This window comes from Anopheles merus, unplaced genomic scaffold (assembly GCF_017562075.2).
Source record: "Anopheles merus strain MAF unplaced genomic scaffold, AmerM5.1 LNR4000152, whole genome shotgun sequence".
Taxonomy (NCBI): domain Eukaryota; kingdom Metazoa; phylum Arthropoda; class Insecta; order Diptera; family Culicidae; genus Anopheles; species Anopheles merus.
Genome location: NW_024427732.1, coordinates 388 through 17,500, shown reverse-complemented (window position 1 = coordinate 17,500; position 17,113 = coordinate 388). Strand labels below are relative to the sequence as shown.

The following is a 17,113-nucleotide window of genomic DNA, read 5'->3' as shown; positions in this document are numbered from 1 at the left end:
TCATGCGCTGGACTTCAGCGATTCCTGCGCTGGGTCGCGCAGTTCGGGCAGTTCGGGCCAAGTTCGGGCGGCGGCGGAGCAAAAAAAAAAAACGGTCAAAAAATTTAAAAAAATAATGGCGCCCATTTTTTCGTCCGCTTCTTCCTCTCCTCTCCCTCCTTCACCCTGGCTTGCCTTACTTGAGCTTCAGCCCGTGCCTTCCGCCGCCAGCTGATTGGGTGTTGTGGTGTATGCGTTGATTCATATATGTGCATAGCGGTTGTATATTGTTATTGGTGGGTGTTAGCATTTATTAATTTGTGTGTGACCTTGAGACGCTGTGGGAGAAGCTGGATTGGGATTCAAAGTGTTATCGGTGTATTGATGGTTTATTTTATTTCGTGCCGCTGCTGATGAGACCATTCGATGCCCGTGCCAATGGAGGGTGAAGAAGCCTATTTAAAACAAGCGTAGGAGAACGTCTAACACTAATCTAATATTTTTTAATTTGAACATGTTAGATACTTCAACGACCTTCTAAGCGTCATGTAGCAATGTATAGTGGCAATATTTTTTTTTTTAAATGTGCCGAAATCTGTCTCGAGTTTTCAGGTCGCGACACACACACACACACATACACACAAACACACACACACACACACACACACACACACACACTCACAGCACGGGGAAAGTGACCGTTCACTCTATCATGTCGCGATTCCCCATCCCGGCCGGCGCTAGGGATGAGGATGCGCTACATGATAGCTGAACCAGGCTTTCTTCCGATAAGGTAGCCGTACTCGCTCGTGCGGGATGGTGGGGGGGGGGGGGGTTGGTGGAGGGTGCGTGATCGCGTGCTGGCGCGCGCGCTTTCGTGGGTGCGTGCTGGCGTGCGCGCGTACGTGCATGTGTACGTGCGTGCGCGCGTGTGTGTGTGAGTTTGAGCGCGCGTGTTTGTGTGTTTGTGTGTGTGCGTGCGGTTGGAAACCCTAAAACTCTTTGATTCTGATGCGTACATTTTCATCCGCTGCGGCTACAAAGTCCATGCATTTTCGATCTTGCTACCTGAGCGACAACACAACCATTAGCATTGGCATCTTTGCGATCGGCTCTGCTGTTGGGGGTATTAAAAAGAAACACGATCTAAGCAAACGTGCGTGTGATATGTTGCACATTTATTTCTAATTCAGCTAGCGGACGCAACTGGAAACAAAACTTGAATTGAATTCATACAAAAGAGGATTCTGGATTTGTTTATTACGGTGCGCGTACGGTGCTGCACCTGTCCGTCCAGAATCGGGCGTCTTGTTGGCTTGTCGGTATCGTGACGCCGATTGACCAGCAATGCCTTGGAATGGGTTCGGATCGGTAGGTTCATGTCCTTTGGGCAAGTGTATTCTGTGCATTTGTCGCGCCACGGCTGCAGACCCGGCAGCACCAAAGTAAAAACAAAAACCTTCCCCGAGTGTGGACTGCTATGCTAAGTTCTTCTTCTTCTTCTTATTATTATTATTGGCGTAATGGCCTACACGGTCATGCCGGCCTTTTCAGGACTTGAGTACCACGTAGTCGGATAGTCAGTTCTTGCTACGGCGAACGGTTCATACGCGGTTAGAACCCACGTCGGGCATGCAGATGTGCGGAATGATGGCGGTGTCGCGGGCCCGCTCCTATCCAGCGTGCAACTTGCATACTGCCACACTGTCTCCTGCTCGATGCATACGCTGCAGGCAGGGGGAAGGATGCACCTCCACGATAGAAAAAACACCGTCATGAACCAGCGGTGGACCTAACGGTTGGCGGACTAGGCGGTCGCCGAAGATTTCTAGTCTGTAGTATGCCGTATGTCTACAAGTGGACAGATTATTAGCGACAAGGGCCCCCGGAAAGATGGTCTTTAGGGCTCCGTGGCGGGAGAACCATTTGCACCTCCCCTCCCCCCATGGCGACAACAATTTTAGGGCCTGTGACCGATGATCGTAGGGGTCCCATGGCCGCCACCCCCCCCCCCCCCCCCCCCATCCGCTGGAAATTTAAGTATACTGTTCAATCTTGCAACAGCTGTGTGTCAGTACCCCCTCCTCAGGGGCCTCAATTCGTCTTTCCGCCTTTCATGAACACCTTCCTTTCTTTGACCGATGGATCATAACATTCCGGAAGAAATTACATTTGACGACAGTTTTGCATACACACGCACACTCACAACCATGTGCAGGATGCTTAGCATATCTATATAATCCACAACAGACGAAAACAAAGCTTAGTGTTATGCTTAATGCTTAGCACGTTCAGTTCGATGGCAGGCCCCAGGGACTGCCAGTGGACTTTCCAGAATGCCGATTTCACAATCAGCTTACGTTCTAGATGCCGGCGGAACGGAATGTTGATGAAAATCATCGCCGGGCTGAACGTGTTAGAGCGAATTAGGGTTCTGCGCGTTGCACAGCAAACCCTCCATCGTGCGCTAGTGATTCCGTAGTCATTTTTACATTGCATCGATTAAACTCATTGCGCTTTTTTTGTTTGATTTGTGAAAATGCAACTTCATCGCAGCAATGTGTGTAAACGGTTTAAGCGCCACAGCAACTCATGAGCATTGTCCATACGCGAGAAAGAGATAGCGCTATGGAGGGAAAAAGCACGGACGACGGCTGACAGCGATTGGCCGTCTGACGCACCAACACATTCAAACCTTCGACAGCGCGCTCAGGCGAGGGGTACGAGGCGGAGCCAGGGACGGGTAGCTCGACGAGCTGCTTGACAAATTTGCCGTTGGAGGGAAAAAGATGGCATGATAAAATTCTCCGAACGGCAAGATTTCTTCCGTCGCTTTGCGCAGCGGGTACGATAGTTCGTTCAATTACCAAATAGATCTCATATTTTGCTTGCGGGCGTGATCAAGTTCAATTTATGTGACCAGTAGCGCTAAGCAGTCATTTGTACCCTTTGCTCTACGAAATTCAAATTCGGTATCTGATCGAAGATTTTTTATGCAAGCCATTCATTTGATCGAAAAAGGATCAGTTTTCTCAGACAGGATAGTAGAGCCAAGGATCTTCAAACTATCCCGTTAAACATTGCGAGGTTTGCGAGTAATATCATCTGCTCGAAATCTTATGCTTTTAAAAATAATCTTTTTGTTTTATTCATAAATTATATTTTTCTGCGGTGTTATGCGTCGAAAAGATTATTATTTCTATTTTAATCGATTTAAAAAAAAATGTCAAAATTGAGGTGTTTAGTATGCTACAATTTGCACTGTTATACTTGCTGAACGGGGTGCTATAATTATAACTGCTAAACTTAGGGGCGACCCGCCATGCAATTGACAGCGATTTGCGAGGGCTCGCACGCCATACAAGTTCACCGCCCCAGAGCCCTCGCATTAAAGAGCTTGCGAGCCTTGGTAGTTTTATCACCCCGTCAAACATTGCGAGGGTTGCGAGTAATATCATCTGCTCGAAATCTTATGCTTTTAAAAATAATCTTTTTGTTTTATTCATAAATTATATTTTTCTGCGGTGTTATGCGTCGAAAAGATTATTATTTCTATTTAAATCGATTTAAAAACAAATGTCAAAATTGAGGTGTTTAGTATGCTACAATTTGCACTGTTATACTTGCTGAACGGGGTGCTATAATTATAACTGCTAAACTTAGGGGCGACCCGCCATGCAATTGACAGCGATTTGCGAGGGCTCGCACGCCATACAAGTTCACCGCCCCAGAGCCCTCGCATTAAAGAGCTTGCGAGCCTTGGTAGTTTTTTCACCCCTAGTTTTAGCAGTTATAATTATAGCACCCGAGAGCAGGTATAACATTGAAAATTATAGCTTACTAAACACCTACATTTTGAGATTTTATTTTGCAAAAATCCACAAAAATTGGAGAAGTAATCTTTTCGGCGAATAACACCTAAACAACAAAAACTGATGTATGAAAAATAAAGATTATTTAATGACCTTATGATTTCGAACAGATGATACCACTTCCAACCCTCGCAATGTTTGACGGGGAAAAACTGCCAAGGCTCGCAAGCTCTTTAATGCGAGAGCTCTAGAGCTGTGAACTTGTATGGCGTGCGAGCCCTCGCGCGCCCTCGCAAATCGCTGTCAATTGCATGGCGGGTACGGTCTGCGAACCGCATGCGGCCCGTGATGACGTTGTTAAGACTAGAACAAAAAGATTATTGCAGGTATTCCCTGCAATATAATAGCATATATGCTATTAATGTGGCGTTAGCGTATCTCGATTATTAGCGTAAGTCGAATTTCGAGGTTTACAGTAAAATTAAAGCTATTTTTCCTATAATTTTACTTGAAGTGGTAGGTTTTTAGCCACTAAATTAGTTATTCAATCTGATTTTAACTGAAGATTACAATATTGTACTTTTTAAATGGTTTTTAAAATTCGAATTTAAAGGGAATTTATTTTGCATTTGACATTTGATATGTTAAATCAGTACGATTTGCCCGAAGAACTGTCAAATTTAGAAAGTATCGTATAGCGAAATCGAGTGTATCGAGTATGGCGTATATCGGGAAATACCTGTATTTAAATTTTTTACATCAAAATTTCAATGTTTACTTTTAAGTTCAAAAGAGAGGTTCAATGATAAAATCTGTATAAATTTTATATTATCATTTGTTATTTTCTAATTAAAAAGAAATTTAAATGTTCGTCCATTAACTAAAGGTGACGTCAACATGGCCCTCAACAACGATATTTGAGAAGCAGTGGGGCCCGCGAAGTGAAATCTGTTGGTATGATTCGTGATTTTGTGGTTTACCAGGCTTCAAGATGGTGACGACATTCACTTCTCTCCATTCTTGTGGGACGATGTTGAATTCAAACATGAGGTTGAAAATACTCAACAGTAGTTTATTGCCCATCCCATTAAGAGGTTTTGAAGCAATTTGCATCTGACCTGATCAGACCTGAAGAATAATTTCTCCAGGAAATAAGAGATATAATTCTAACATCGATAGCGGTGCATCGGTGCTCAGGCGCATCTTGAATCTTGCATTTTGCGCACGAACGAAATCGGGACAAAGCTTGTAAGCGAAATCTGCCGCCAGTCTGCAGAAAAACGTTGGCTCTCATTTTTATTTTTGCTGTTTCGCATCCTTTTAGCCATTTCCCAAAGCGAACTCAATGAGAAAGAAGGGTGTAAAATGTAGGCAAATTTGCACAAAAATTCCTTTGTTTTTGCCCTCAAAGTTTATCACTGTAACAAGATTACAAGATACTCCTCTAGAGGAGATGAAATATTTTTTACAAGTGAAAGCGAAGCGGAAACTAGTTCGCCGTATCTTGACCAGTTTATATACCATCCATCTTGATTTCTTCTCATGGGTAGAATAATGCTAATAATCCAACGTTTTTCAATGAGATTGTCCAAAAACTATTACCCCTTTTTGTGATATTGCGGGGGATTGGCCAAAGGATGTTGTATTTATTTCGATCGTGCTGACACTGCTTCTAGACGACCAACTTTTGTACCGCGACAAATTTTATGCGAGCTCTTTGTTCTAAAACAACATCTCAGTTTTAGAACAAAATCAGAGGTAACCGTGATTGTCGCGGGTTTGTGAAATTTTCACAGAAAGGCAACGCTCGCGTTTCGTGATATTACGATCAAAGTGAGCCATACATTCGTGCTAAAACAAGGACGGTTTGACAGATAGAAAGTGTCGCAAAAAATTGTCGCGGAAGATTTTTCGGGTCGTCTAGAAGCAGTGTGAGTGGCCTCTCGGCTCGCTGAGTGACCAGCCAGTCGGAACCGAACTGTTTGGGCAGGTTGGCTCTTTTCTCGCATTTCGCCCTAAAACGCCTCCATAACACCCCGTTTAAAATCTTGCGTTTTTGAAAAAGTGTAAAAAATTTCAACTTTTTTTATATGCGCTTCTCAGTAATGAAACAAAACTGTAAATAAATAACATATCTACAGTTTTGGAGATAATTCGGTCATTATTACATGTTATGACAATTTGGTTCGGCATATCATGGCCCGGTCTGGTGGTACAGTCTTCAACTCGTACGACTTAACAACGTGTCCGTCATAGGTTCAAGACCCGAATAGACCGTGCCTCCCATACGTAGGACAAAAGGCAGCGGTCAGAACCTCGCCGCATGCGATTTTACCGCAAGCTTTTGTATGGGATATGACGTTAATGACAGCACTTACGAATCTGCCGCATCGCCGCATACGATTTTATTTCAAATGTCAAATATCTAAAATCATATCAAATAATGATTATCATTATAAAGAAAAACAAAATATCATTATAATACCTTGAAAAGCTAGAAAATTGAGAAAACTCTTTTCTTGCCGCATGCGGCGAAGTTCTGACCGTTACCTAACTATCCTGCTATGGTAACAATAAGTCACTGAAATCCAAGTTCACTTCAATAGTGGTTGCAGGCAGGCCTTGACCGACAACAACGGTTGTTGTGGTCATTAAGAAAAAAAGAAAAAAACATGGAAATATCTTTTTAATATCATTAAAACGAATGTTGTTTTCGTTCAAATGTTACTAACTTAACACAGAGAGCACTCCTCGCCTTGATATTAAACAGAAAAAAAATTACTTTATTTTAATCTAGAGTTCGTCTGTGGTTTGAATTAAAATATGTATGAGCTATGAACACAGATTTCGTCTCAGATAAAAGACTCGTCGCTCAGAGACAGTTTTGTTTGTTTTATTTTTTTATTATCTATCTCTCAAAAAGTAAAACAAAGTGTTTAATGAAGGTTAGTGAATGCCAAGGGACCGGTCTGGTGGTACAGTCGTCAACTCGTACGACGTAACAACATGCCCGTCATGGGTTCAAGTCCCGAATAGACCGAGCCCCCATACGTAGGACTGACAATTCTGCTATGGTAACAATAAGTCACTGAAAGCCAGACTCACTTCACTAGTGGGTATAGGCAGGCCTTGACCGACAGCGGTTGTTGTGCCAAAGAAGAAGAAGTGAATGCCAATTAGCGCATTACGATGCTTAGTATAATGATAGCTTTTAAAGTAAATTAATGTAATGTGCGAATAAAATCAGGTCTCTTTAACTTATTTTACGCAATAACCGGAGTTACATCGATTCGAAAAGTATTTAAATGGTTTAACTAACGAATATGTAATCATGTTACGATAAGAGTACGTATTCATTGTGAATTCGACATACTTTTGATTGATCTTTTCATGTATTATGTGATGCAATCTTAGAAGACTCGACTTGCTGTGATGATGACTTTACTTGGGTATACGCTCACAACCATCATGAAGCGCCAAAGGCTTCCGTTGAATCTGACCGACGATCCGTTTCACAAACAACAGCAACTCGATCGGTTCCACGTGACCAACAACGTAGTCGAGAAATGTCAATACAAAAAACTGATCAATGTCAATCCACAGCTAACACAATTAGTATCGGGGAAGCAGTTCCTTGTGGCAAGCCACCCAGACCTTCACGGGAAACTGGTAGCCTAGATCGACGGCGGAACTTACGCTCAAGTCGTCACGAGCGAGATGGAAAAAGCCACAGTACACATTCACTAAAAGAAAATTCATCTTCGTCCGAATTTCATAAACACGATTCTATGTCCAGCAATCTCAGTTTAAATTCTAAAGGTGAGCTTCCTTGTGCTTGTGCGTTGGCCGTGAAAGCGTTGTATATGTATCTTAATCGCTCAAACTTGCTTTCATCGTTACTTTGAAAAAGATCATCTGCAAGACTCGGGAAGCTTTCACAATTACAACATTGGTGATAGTGGAAATCCACATCAACGTCATGGCTATCCACCTCATCCTCAAAATGCATGTACAAGTCCTAGTATGTGGGAACCACCACCACCGCCGCCATTGTCTCCTTGGGATCCACAATACTACTGGATTAATCCGCATTGTCGCCACCAAAGCAAAGAAGAGTTGAGATTAATCGACTATCATCGCCGGCAGCAAGAATTGTACCAATATGGAAACAGAAGTGGGCTAAGTAGTATGCAGGATTTATCTTGCTCTAGTGGCTGCTGTAATCGAAACTATTATCATCATCCACCTCTGCCGGTTTGTTGCCCATTGGATCATCGCACGCAATGGATCAACGATGTTCAGGTTTGATTCTAGTCAATTGAAAGATAAAAAATAAAAATACATAGCATTTTGTACTAACCGTATTTCGTTGAACCATGCAACAGTACAGCTAAAAACACAGTATAACTTTATACGTCAAGCGACATTTTCGAAAAGAGTAAATAATAATGAAATTAACTATACATAATTTATAATTGCATTGATTTCTTTTCTTCTACAGCGCCATGACACTGATGAACGGCTACGACGTTTACAAAAGGACAAAGAATCACTAGCTTTGCAAGTTAAACACTTACAGAGCATATGCAGACACAATCTACAAAAATAAGTGAATTGGAAAACATGTTAAAAGAGAAAAATCAGCTGCTATCCAGCGCAGAAGATCTCCTGCAGCGAGTAAGCGTATTTGCAAAAACAGTTGGCATCCAGATTGACAAACAAAAAGTACTGCGATTTTTTACTTTTTTCTGTTTTTTGAGCATAGTATCCTTTTTCTTACTTTGTCTGTCTCTATCATTTTCTATTTTATTATATATTTTGAATCAACGTTAGTAAACACTTTGATATCAACACATTGATTGAAATTGCACTTATATTTGCAAAATTTGTCAGTTTACTACAAGTAGGTGACTGGTATTATTTGCTCATTTGAACAATCGTTTAGATTTTCATAATTAACGATTTTTTTAAGTAATAAGCGGCTATCATAAATACGATTCATAAAAAGTTTTTAGATATTATTTGGTTTTTTCTTTATCTTTTGGATTGTTATTTGGGCTGTTTTATTATTATTCTTAAATACGAATATCTCCTTTTCACAACATTTTGGGCATATTGCTTGCTTTTTCCTTATATAGATTTATCATTTGCTTGTTCAGAATCAGAATGTATGTTTGTTGATATTTTCTTTTAAGTTCATGTGTACATTTGTTTTGCGAGATTTAGCGTAACGCTCGCTTTTCACCGCTGTGGAGGATTTTGCCAGGAGGCAGTTTGTTTTGGTTTTAGAATGAAACGGGGATTTGCTTGTTATTTCTTATCGTTTCGTGTTGTTATTTTCATTTTCGTCTCACTATTTTTTTATATTTTGTCTTGTTTTCTTAATTCATATGCTATTACCGAATATATAAGTTTTTATACCATTTTTATTTTATGTTTGCATAAAAAACTTACTTGTACCGTACAACATGTACTTTTTAATTAGTTACGTGTATCTGTTTTAGATAACGGTTTAAATTATTTATATTTTAGGCCATTTCTAAAAGGCACAACAAAAATGTTTCGAAATTGGTTATCTGAATATTGAAGTTTATATATTACCATCTCAGTAAAAATCGTAACTGTTGTATAATGTTTGTCAGTTGGGTTGCCAAAATGCATTTTATGATGATTTGTTCATGGATCTTTATTGTTTGTTTGTTTAAGTGTTTATGAATTCTTCCCATGCAAATTACCTGAAAGATGCTTTGGAGTTTTGGCTTATAAGATAATCACTAAACACGTACTAGTAGCGGGTTTGAAGATAATTTGTGGTAAAATGCTGGTTTACAAAGTTTCGTTTTTAATTAACTGGTTTAAGTGGTTTGATACAACTCTATAATATATTTGTGCAATTTGGATTTTACCATTTTCACATTTTGTTTATGTGGAAGCGTTACCAAGTCTTTTGTTGAGCGTGGATTTTAAAAAGTATATTTCTCGACTAATTTAAAATATTCACACTTTTTTACAAATCTTCGACTTATCCCTTTGGTGGATTTTCTGCTTCTCCTTGCATGCCTATATTTGGTTAGGAATCAGCGCGCGCTGTCTCGTTCCCGATCTTCGATCTTTGACCTGGCGCCTGACCGCTCCGAACATTTCTTTTATCTCTCTCTCAACAACAGTCAACAGTTTAGCATGTATTACAACATTCATGTACAGCGGATCCCGAGCTTGGCGGATTTCTAGTTTTGTATTAGACTTTCGCTGAACAAAATACATTTAAACGTGCGTTTAGATATATCGCTAAATATCGCTGCGATATTATGACATGCTACGATAGGCAAAGAGAAATCCATACTTAAAAAATAAATCTCGCGGTGGATATTTTCTAGTCTTGTGTGAGTTGGTGAAAAAAATAGCATTTCGTCGAACCACAACCACACATACATAAAATAACAACGTAGTATAAGTTTGCTTAGCTAATTTAGGTAACTTTCACACTTACCTTAAGCCATCAAAATGTCACCAAATGTCTAAATGCACAATCAATTTTCAAATTGAACATACCATGTAAAGTCCGCTCCTAAGTTACGGAGTTCCGTATGCGTCCCGAAAGCATCAGCGTAACTCGAAAATCATCGAATTACATTTCACAAAAGAGCAAATTTGACAAAAGTAGTGGTTTACATTTTTGTTTCATAAAAAACTTATTTGTCCTTTTTTTTACTGAAAACGTGAATTTTCCACTGCGTGCCTTGACTGAAACTAGAGGTAGAAGGTAGAGGTTATGTGGTGATGGTTTTATAAGGAAACTAATATTTATTAAAACACAAGGTAGTAAATTAGACCCGCTGTTATTTGCTTTATATCAATGTAACATCTGTGACATCTGTCTTATCGGCCCATAACTGTTTAATGTATGCAGAGATTAGTTAATGTTGTGCAAGTACTTTATGACTGCATTGAACTTCAAGAACTGATAGATGATAATATTGGGTGTTGTATAAACTGCCCGACGATCTCAGTTGAAAAATGTACCGTGGTCTCCTTTAATCGTTCAAAAACGCCTGTGCTATTTCACTAGAAGCGATTAGGTGCTACAATCCAACGCCCGCATGTATATCACGACTTGGGATTCATGTTGGGCAGTAAACTAGATTTTCGTGTTCATTATAACTATTTATAATTATTAGCAAAGCCTATAGAATGCTATGCTTCGTTAACCGTCACTCAGCTACCATAACTGATCATGATTGTCTAAAAATCCTCTACTTATCGTTTGTCTGGTCTGTACATGAGTATTGTTCAATCATGTTATGTAACACGGGATCAAACTAGATCAATATTGCTAAAAGTATAAAGTTAATATTTCTTAAAAGTTTAATAGTGTAAGGTACTAATCCATCATTGGCATAATTAATAGTGTAAGGCATTGTAAGGCCAAATTGATACACGCGGATGCTTTCGTAATGCATAAGGCAAAGTGAATTCGGGCTGTAGTACAACTATACTTACGTATGTAAAAACGTAATACTTACGCTGTAAAATGTAATACTTACGATTTTGGGGTTGATGATTGCATCTGATTGGTGTGTTGTTTGTGTGTTTAATTTGTGCTCTACATATTTTCAATTTTAAAAACTGCTTAATGGGTTCAGTTGCATCATGAGGTGTAATGCATAACGCTAGTGAACATGTGATTATTTTTACTGTGCTAACGTTTTTAGTAATGGTTTTAAAATAACGTTTTCTATCTACTTAATTAATATCAGGTTAATCGTTGTTGGTAATAAAGAGTTGTCTTTGAAATAGACATCAAGCTTTTATTCATTGTATATGGAATATATCATAAGGGCTTTAGTAAGGACGGTAGATTTCTTAAATACGATATGCTACCAAATGTTGATTTTGCTATTTAATTTATTCATTTTAACTTAATTCTTGAATACAATTATGAAAAATTTATTTATTTCTATTTATTGTTCAGGCAAAAATTAATATAGCCTGCATGTTTTTTTATTGCACATTCGCATGGTGGATACTATCATATTTTCACAAATTATCTGTAAAGGTATTTACTCAATTCCTGATTGTATTTGAACAGATTTTTTTTACGAAACTCAACGCAAAATAAAGTTATGTTTATCATCAACAATACAATTTTATATTAGAAATCGATATTAGACTGCAGATTTTGGTCCAGTTCTTGTAATTGTCTTCAATCAAAATTTATGTATTTTCCATGCAGCATAGTATTGAATGTATATCTGCATAACATTTTAAATTATAATTCAATTATAGTTGCCTAAAGTTGCCTAAAGATATTACATATTGTGGCTATAGTTATATAGTTCCTTACTTATATATGTATGACATAGAAAATATAAATAGCCACCAATATTACTAAACAATATATTAGACTAGCTTGATTGTTACTGTACCAATCATTTTTCAATTGTTTATCATACGTGTCATATAGACGAGAACAAAATTTCGTTTATTTGAGTTTCTCTGTGATCTACTACTATGTCAAAAATCGAATTTCTTCTTAGTTTTTTTCGATTAGTTGTATCATTATATGGTATAAACACTAAATCAATTGTTATGTACTGTGAACAACGTCAAATTTATGGTTATCTTCTGTTTTAATTCAACCGTACTAATATGAAAGCAATATCATTGGGTTATAATTTTTATATCTTCTCAAATACTACACTAACATTTCCCTCCTGTTATTTACTAACCTAATATAATCTATGAAACTAGTACCTCTTTAATAGTCGAATCTGAAATGTTTCTGATTTTGGTTGAAAGATCAATTCATAGCAATTATAAGTAAAATCGTCATAGCAAAATCGTAATATTTTAAATGTTCTGTATTCTTTTCATATTTGCAAAAAATGAAGGAAATGCTTTCGAGATCTTCGCTTGAAACACAAAAATTAGAGCTCATGTCAGCGATGAGTGAGCTCAAACTTCAACAAGCTGCCCTAGAAAGAGAAAATTTGGAACTTCGTACAACTTTTGTAACTAATAGCGTGGCATCTAGTGGATTATTCAATGGAAGTCTTGCAAATGGATCAGGGAGTGGATCAGCGATAACAAATGTGCTTAATAACAACAGCATTACGTCTAGTTTGCTCAGAAGACCCCAGATTATTACGAATACTAGAATGGTAGGCATGTCCGCCTCTACTCCAGGAGCTTCAATGATCTCGTCTCCAATACATCATGGCAGCCATGGGAGTTTACAACAAGCGGCAATTAGTCCTATTACTCCGAAGGTAAATAAGCGTATTTTTTTAACCGAAAAACTGGATCATTCTTGTTTGATTTTTTTCTGTATTTCTTGTTTAACATGCAGACCCCACCGGCATCTTATCGACAACGTATCGATGTGCACTACAGTAGTCTTCCAAGACAAGCCTTTGCTACTACATTATCAACGGTTAGCACCTCCAGCGGCTCTTCAACAGCAACAGATAGTAACGCCAACCCTAAACGAAACGTAGCTTTTGGTAATTGCATCCCTTTATTAGAAGATTATTTTCACATAAGATCAAAAACAGTGGAAGAATCATCACACGTACATCTTTTGGGTGCGAAGAATATAGATGAAAAACAATCAGATCGAAAATCTCTACCACTACCGATAGAAATCATAAATTACGGTGGTCTTGATAATGTTGATGATAAATGTATTAAAAATTCTTCTTTAGGTAATGTTCGTTCGATCAACAAACGATTACAACTACCTAAGCTTACAACGTCCAGCTCAATGAATGCTCTTCTGCTAGCCACAGCATTGCAACGAACAGAATCTAATCTGAGACATATGAAATCGGTATCAGCACAAGAGTTAATGTTCGATGCTGCATCCAATGACCACAATGATGCATCTCGAATAAAAGATGAAATGATTTGTTTAGAAAATGAGAACCGTTGCCACGAACGAGCGAATACTGAACCTCCATCGGCAGCATTATTAGATGACGAAGTAGGAGCATCATGCGTTCAAAACACGAATGAAAATATGGCGACAGAAACCGTGAAAAACTGTGAGATGGAATTAACATCCGATTTCGATGCTCTTCTAAACTTAGAGAAAACGTGTGAAATTGCCCCGTTTGATTCAAAGAACAATACAGGACAAATACCCAACAAAATCGATAGACTACGTGGATTTTCAGTACCAAATTTAGGTTTCAAATTTTTACCTCATTTTAGTTTCTGTTTTGGCTTTTTTGTGCTTTCTGTTATATTGTTAACTATTGATTTTTGTATCTATGTAAGCCTTTGTTGGTGTCAAAACATAAGAAACAAAGTTGCTTACATTGTTTGTGTTAAAGAAAAATCATAGTTCAATAACTCAACGTCAAAATGATAACTAAAACATTTTAACACGATTCAATCTAACCCTGTGTGCCTTTTTGTTTCTACACACGTGTTTTTTTGTTTTTTTTTCCATCACATTATTTTCATTGCGAATTCGTTGTATCTTGTATTTCATATGTGTTGCTGCCACTTTAATTATCTTTAGAATTTGATTCGTTGTCTCGTCTGATTACTAGGTACTAAAAAAGTATTACTTTACAAAATTATTCGATCTTTGTTGTCCAATCCATGTCTGTATTTCTCAGACATACCGCATAAATCCTTCCTTGTTTGCATTTTCTATTTTAGTAACAATTCATTAACCATATTACTCCAATAACATTGCCGATGGTTTTTACAGTGTTTTATTACGATGTTGTTCTAATTAAGTTTATCATCGGTATTTTCTCATAGCTGATGCAGAAAATCGCGATAATGGGATCTTAGAACACGGGTGAAAGTGGTGTGCAGCCCACTCGCAGCTTCACCCCTCAACCTTCGCCATCGCCGTCTATGAGCCACAAATTAAAGAACATTTTTGGTAAGATCAAAAGAAGTAACAGTGGAACCTTGGACGATATTACAACTCCGGAAGGTGAATTTAAACGTGGAGGAGTTCGTGCAACCGCTGGGGCTCGTCTGGGTTGCAGTGGATCGACTCCATATCGAAAACCTGATAAACCGTTCCGCGAATGGGATGTAGATACAATCTGCCATTGGTTCGAGCATCTGGGTTTAAATATGTATGAGGAAGATTTACGAAAGTGGATCAAATCGAGCACGATGCTGGAAGCGAATTGATGAAAGCCTCGCCAGTAGATATTGAAAAAGAGTTAAGTTTGCGAAATCCATTGCATCGAAAAAAGATAGTGTTAGCTATTGCCGATATTTCGGGGACGGTGGGAGACGACGGGTTGTTTGAGAACGCTGGAAAGCTGGATTCAACATGGGTAAATAAGAACGAATATTGGAATAGTATCCAACAAATAGATTTACGTAAATTTATATTTCGAATTTTAGGTTCAGCGATGGTTAGACGATGTTGGTTTGCCCCAATACAAAGAACCTTCATGGCGGCCCGAATGGATGGACGAATGCTACACAAATTGACGATGGACGATTTGGGCCATTTGCAAATATCCTCTTGTTTGCACGTGGCTAGCATTCGTCGCGGTATACAACTTATGCGTAATGAAAAATGGAATCCCGATTGTCATATTCGTCGGCCATTGCAACTTGGATTTAATGCAAAGACGATGTAAGGTTATGGACTTCGCAAAGAGTCCATGAATGGTTACGAGCCGTCGATTTGGCAGAATATGCCCCTAATTTGCGTGGATCTGGAGTACATGGAGCTCTCATGATATTCGAAGTTAAATTTACAGCCGAACTTTTTGCTGATTTACTGAACATACCTTCAAGCAAAACATTGTTACGTCGACATTTGGCTACCCATTTTAAGGAACTTCTGGGTCGGGATATCATACAAGTGAAACGAGAGGCTGAAAATACCCTTGGATTCCAACCACTGACAATTACGGCAAAAATTAAGGTAATTAGTGTTTGTAAGTGTGGAGATCAATCAAATCATTCTAACCGATTTCTGTTTATTTTTAGACGCCTAAAAAGTCTCAATTTCCTTAAAACGGAAAAAAAGCAACAAAGGTGGCAATCTGGGAGGAGATGAATGGAGTGATTATGTCTGCCCAATGGGTGGTTCAGGTCAGGAACATTTATCGCCTGCATCTTCTTCAGCTTATGATCGAACTAGCACAAATCAAGGCAGCAATACTCCAATTTCTGCTCTTTCTGCCTTTACGTCAAATGCTTCTTCTCCTAATACTATATTGTCACTAGCATCGCCGTAAGTTTTCGTATCTCTACTAACGTTATTATAATTATTACATTAATTGTATGTGTATGTCTATTGTACCTTCGATCTGTATCATTGATTCACCGCTAACGTGCAAATATCAAAAGTTTTAACCTTGTATGTTGTTATTTCCTTTATAAATGTAACACATTGCTTGTTTTTTCTTTATTATTTTGTTACTTTTAAATCATTTGTATGTATACTTCATTTTCAATGTCGCTAAACATAGTTATTGTCGTATTGTTTTAATCAAATTCATTTAAACCATGTTAACAGATGACGAAGGATCCCTCAACGGCACCAATTGCTTATCCAGACAGCACAACCAGCAGCATCTCCAGCACAACTACTTCCGGAGTCGGGTTGGAGCTTGCTTCAGTTCAACGTCAGCCGTCGAGTAGCGCACAGTTAGTAACAACGCCGATAGTCAATAATAACGGTATCGAATATAGAGGAGAAGGAGGTGGTAGCGATTCTCCACTATCAATACGCAGTTCTACTGCTTCAACCTCCTAGCAGAGGATATTTTCCTGTTCCATCTCGTCGACCGCCTCTTCTCCTGTACTCAGCAATTTAATAATGAATTACAATCGTTCGGTGACGGCAGATAACGACAATAATTCGGTATGCACAAAATTAACCGACAATGTCATTGCATCCTTTTCTCCAGTTAAGGATGTTTATCCGATAAGTTCGGTCAACCAATCCAATTATTCTTCAACATCGTCACTGGTATCAAACAATTCTACAAAAAAACAAAAATCACATCTACGGTACAATAATCGGAAGGAAATTAGATACAGTTACACTGTTGTCGGATGCATCCACAAGCAAGTGACAGATGCTCCTATAGAAAACATTGCATGTAATATTCCTTGCAGCGATCGGCATCGTTTAACTCCGCATGCACGGTGCCATTGAGCATAAGTAAAACAATACAGGTGAAAAACTCGGCTTCGTTTAGCAATTGCTCCATTCTTGCAAAAGTGGCAAAAAAAAGCTCTGTCTTGACAACTTTGACCACGAATCCGGTACTTAAAATTTCTTCCAACTCGGTGACGAATATTCTAAAGCAGCAAACGACAAACGT

At 38.7% G+C, this 17,113-nt stretch overlaps 1 pseudogene; it reads left to right on the top strand.

The window, feature by feature from the left end:
- Positions 1 to 16,782, top strand: part of LOC121601718 — a 26,519-nt pseudogene extending 9,737 nt beyond the window's left edge.
- The last annotated feature ends 331 nt before the right edge of the window (positions 16,783 to 17,113 follow it).